The sequence below is a fragment of the Ananas comosus genome, unplaced genomic scaffold (assembly GCF_001540865.1).
Source record: "Ananas comosus cultivar F153 unplaced genomic scaffold, ASM154086v1, whole genome shotgun sequence".
Classification (NCBI taxonomy): Eukaryota; Viridiplantae; Streptophyta; class Magnoliopsida; order Poales; family Bromeliaceae; genus Ananas; species Ananas comosus.
In genome coordinates this window covers 7,517-12,611 of record NW_017891730.1, presented here as the reverse complement: position 1 = coordinate 12,611, position 5,095 = coordinate 7,517, and the positions used below count along the sequence as shown (strand labels likewise).

At 36.8% G+C, this 5,095-nt stretch overlaps 1 long non-coding RNA gene across 1 annotated transcript; it reads left to right on the top strand.

The window, feature by feature from the left end:
* The first annotated feature begins 515 nt into the window (after positions 1-515).
* Positions 516-1,886, top strand: LOC109705117. The gene is made up of 3 exons (XR_002214624.1): positions 516-580; positions 698-758; positions 1,851-1,886. It is a non-coding gene; the product is annotated as an uncharacterized LOC109705117 (long non-coding RNA).
* Positions 1,887-5,095: the final 3,209 nt, after the last annotated feature.

Here is a 5,095-nt window from a genome sequence, read left to right as displayed (position 1 = left end):
GTTTGGGAGTGTCGCTGAGCCTTCGTGGACATGTGAGAGAGTATTTGGACGGGTTGCTGCAGCCCTGGATCAGTAGGTCGCTGGTTGGAGGCTTGAGAAGGTAAACGACTCACTTTCGCCGTTATCGACGTTCTATTCGTCGATTTGAGTAATGATTTCGGGCTTTGGCTTCTTGCTGTGCTAGGCTGAGATTTCAGTAATTAAAGAGGAGCGAATTAGATGTGAAGTAACCCTCTTAGACCAGGGATGAACTACTTTAAGCTTAATTGGAACACTTGGCCATTTATAAAGCTAAATTGGAATTGTTTGAGCGAATTGATACAAATTGGGATTTTTTCTTCACAGCAGGTCTTCGAGCTTCGTTGAGCTGAATTTGTGCTCTTAGAAGCTAGTTTGGAAGGTGTTCTAACCAAGGCTATGCAGGAATTTCTGTTAGAAATCCAGTTTCGCAAGAATTGAACCATATAAGCGTGTATACATACATTTTGACGTCGTTTTGGTATTGTTCGCAGCGAGATCGCGATCGAGCCTTGGATCGTCTTCGACTGCCTTGTGAGGACTCTTGGAGGTTACACTTGAGGTATTCCACTAGTCCAAACAGGAATTTACGGGATTACTTTGTATGAAGTGTAATTTAGGCCGAAATCGGATATTCCGGTCGTAATTTTGACGCGGTATTGATGTTTGTGTTCAGCAGGTTTGAGACCTAGTGGAGCTGATCTTTGGAACTTCTTGTGACTATTGGAGCTTAGTACTAGGTGGGTTTGACCTAACCAGAGCAAGTGAAGCTCCCCTATGTTCTATATGTATTATAGAAGTGGCCTAGTTGTATGCCTATGTGTTTGTTAAAGGGCTCGGAACTCGTCATCATGACGTTTATCATATGTGAATGAGCGTTCATGCATAAAAGTGCTCATGCATTCAAGTAATTTTGTTTTGTTCAGTAGAACAACTAAGAGTTCAGTTTATTATGTTTCTATGATATAGAGAACATATATACATGAAAGTATTTCTATCTATATTCAATTCAGTTGAATGACTATGAACAAGTGTAGGATGCACTTTAAAATAGAGAACAATGACATTCTCTTGACTCAAACGTAGAGAACTATGACATGCTCTGGACTATGTTGATAGTGCCATACTAGTGAAAAGATTATAATGCTATATGATTTAGCTTTACCCTTACATGTTTACAATCTAGTGATTACTAGCTCTTGTTACTATTTGTGTATTGAAATTCCGATCAGAGGATCGAGGGTAAGAACCTTGTAAATGAAAATATGAAAATTGAGACATGTGGATAATGGACTTTGCTTGCTTGCCATCGTGCTCATTCGCACACGCTTGTGAGGGTAGCTCCCTACAAGCCGGCACTCCGGAGTTGGCCTACGCGACAGTTGCTCGCCCGTGCGGGATTAGGTGCCAAAGTGGATTGCCGTGGGGAGTGTATACTACCACGGGGCCATTAGGCGCGGCGCAAGCTGGACTACCTTGGGTAGGTCCTAGTGAATGAAAATGAAAGTGGAAATGATAATGATAGTAATGAATGAGTATCAGTTGTAGTGTACAGTAGTACTTACATTTCTATGATTATGTTTATGATCATGTTCATAGTAGTTGCAATACTTCGATTATTTAGTTGATTCATTACTGCAGAAATCATGTTTACATGTTGAATACATGCCTGTTACCGGTTAGCACTGCATATTTCTATATCATGCATTTATCGCTTCTACTTACTTTCAGTACATCATGAGCCTAGTGGTGTAATTCGCCGAGGCTGGCGGCTTACCCACTGGGAACTATTGTTTATAGTTCTCACGCCCTTTTGGTGGTTGTTTTTACAGAGCCATCTGCAGGAGAGGCTAAGGATCGTGGCAAGGGAGTCGCGTCTAGCTAGTCGTTGCTAGGAGCGTGCTAGTCGATCACCTTGCTACTCGGGCTACGACCGAGGGTGATGTCCCTTTGTATAGAGAAACCACCATTGTACCTATTTTTTTTGTATACCAGTGATGTATATTTACTGTTGATCCCGATGTTTCTGTTGTGATACTTGCTCTTTAGTCGAGATTTTGGGATTGTACACCCTTTGTTCTTTTGTTGATATATATATCGACTTGTACATTGCTCTGATATCAGGATAGGACTCTCTTTGTCTTATTTCCTATCGACTTGCTTCTTCGTAGACGCCTTATATACTGCAGGTGTATGGCGGGTCTGTGCACGTGCCGGCTATGCTTCCGCTGGTACCCGGGCGTGACATAAGTTGAGGCCCTCTCCCCTCTTTGTGAACCTACAATCAGTTAAAATAGAAATTTAGATAGTCGATAAATAAAACTTAAATTCAATTGACTAATATAAGCAATAGTGTATTTATACTGATAGGATAGCCATCTGATGTTGATGATGCAGAATGCACATTCTGTAGTCCAGGAATATGCGTCATGATCATTTGCAACTGAGCTTGAAATTCTGCACAAATTTCTAAACGCATTTCTAAGCGTATCCGCCGCTCCCTCTCCTCTGCCTCTAATTGTAAGCGACATTTCCGCTCCTCTGCCTCGATCTTAAAACGACGCTCCCGTTCCTCCGCCTCAAGCCTTAAGTGATGTTCGCGCTCCTCTGCTAATAGAAAATAGAAGTCCAATTGTGCACCAGGAGAGAACATTGACCAACTCGATCTATTACACTATGAGTCATTGCATTATTAACTATATATATATTTTGTTTTTTTATACTTCAATATTTGATAGATGCTTCAAATGGCATGTGCCTAAATATTGTAACTTACTTGATTAATGAATGAACTTAATTAGTTATTCATATCTAATTTCTTGATCTTTTTGTGATCACAGTAGACATATTTAATGGACACATGAGAACATCAAGGTTATCGTAAATAAATAGGTAAAACAGTAAAAGCCTCAATTAGCAAACAATCTAAACTGCTTTTGAATTCAAAACACGAAAAATGCAATTGTTGAAGAACATACATATGAATAAAGTATTCTTCCTGTCATTCTGTTAGCTTTGCTGTTAACAGGTACTCTACTAAGGATGTACATATAATACTCAAACATATATATATATATATATATATATGTATATGTATATATATATATATATATATATATATGTATATATACATATATACATATATATATATATTTGAGCTAGAATACTATCGAGTATCGATAGCAAACGGGTTCCATTGCCACCAATTTGTTTTCGATGATAGAGCCTCCAAATCGACGATCGGCACCGTTGAACATGATCTATACCACTTGAAGTGTTTAGAAATCAAATTTCATTCATTTTCAATATTGTTCTCTTATCCATCGAGTGGACACAAAAATGAACGGCTGAAAATGAATATTCTTTAAAAAATGATGATATGAGTCTTGTAATCAAGATCAAGAGTATAGATCTTGTTTTAAATAGTTTAAAAAATTTTCTAACAAAAATTCAATTGATTTGGATATCTTTACGCCGTTAAACTAGAAAACGTCTCATATTGACCATTAAAATTACAAATTTTGAAACCCTTTGATCATTAGGCAAATGATGTCGAAAAGATTCGAAATTTGATATCTAAATACTTCAAGTGGTATAGATCATGTTCAACGGTGCCGATCGTCGATTCGGAGACTCCATCATCGAAAACAAATGGGTGGTAACGGAGCCCGTTTGCTATCGATAGTATTCTAGCTCAACTCATATATATATATATATATAGAGAGAGAGAGAGAGAGAGAGAGAGAGAGAGAGAGAGAGAGAGAGAGAGTCCGGCTACTATACTGTTATGAGAACGATCGCCTTCGTACTTATAAGTTGTTTTCGATGATAGAACTTTCGAATCAACGATCCATACCGTTAGACATTATCTAAGACCATTTAAAACTTTTAGAAATTAAATTTCATAATTTTTTAAAATCATTTAGCTTATGATCAGAAGATCTCAAAATTGATAATTTTTAATGGCCGGTATTAGATACTTGTTAGTTTAACGGTGTAAAAGAATCGGAATCAGTTAAATTTTTGATTAAAAATTTTGTTCACTATCTAGATAAAGATCAATAACTCCGATTTTAAATTAAGGAATCCGATTATCCATTTTTAGGATGTTATTCAATTTTGATCGTTCATTTTATACCCGCTTGATGGATCTTATTATGATTTTCGAAAATTATAAAATTTATTTTCTAGAAGTTTTAAATATTCTAGATCATGTTTAACGGTGTGGATCGTCGATTCTAAAGCTACATCATCGAAAATAATTTATGAGTACGAAGGGCTCTATACTCATAAGAGTATAGTGTGAAATAACCGTTGTACTCTAAAATCTTAAACTGTTAGAGAACGATGCTTATATAATTTTGTATTTAACATATAATAGCCCTACTCTCTCTCTCTCTCTCTCTATATATATATACACCCTCCAGAGAGAGACTTAGAGAGGGAGACTAGCTATACATAATAATATTCTAATATTCTAATTCATAAAGTAATGCCATTTCATTAACTAAGAGGAATATGTCTCAACTTCAACATGTATATTGCTGTACCTCCTCTATATATTCCCTAGAGAGAGAGAGAGAGAGAGAGAGAGAGAGAGAGAGAGAGAGAGAGAGAGAGAGAGAGAGGTGTGGTTTATTGGGGAGTGAACTAATAAGAGTAGGAAGTGATCATGGGAAGGGAAACAAAGTGAATGAATGAGTGGAGGGGTCATCATCATTTAAACAGTATACATAGAAGTTAAAAGGAGGACATGTACATGCTGCAGTTAAATTATCACTGCCACCCACTGCCTCCCACATTTATTTGCATTTGTCCTTCCCCCTCTCGCCTCATGCATTAATTTTCATTTTCATTTTTTCGGAGAAAAATATATGGTATGCATATTTGTTTTATTCCATACATCCACACATGCACATAACATTAGCACCTCAGTTTAAAAATTTCAATTCGTCGGAACCCATCAAAGTACTATATATATCTTAGGAACCAAGAGAGTCGAATCAATTTAGTTGAATTTTGAGTTGAATCTACTTATGTTTTGTTGACAAGGACCATTAATAATATATAAAACTAT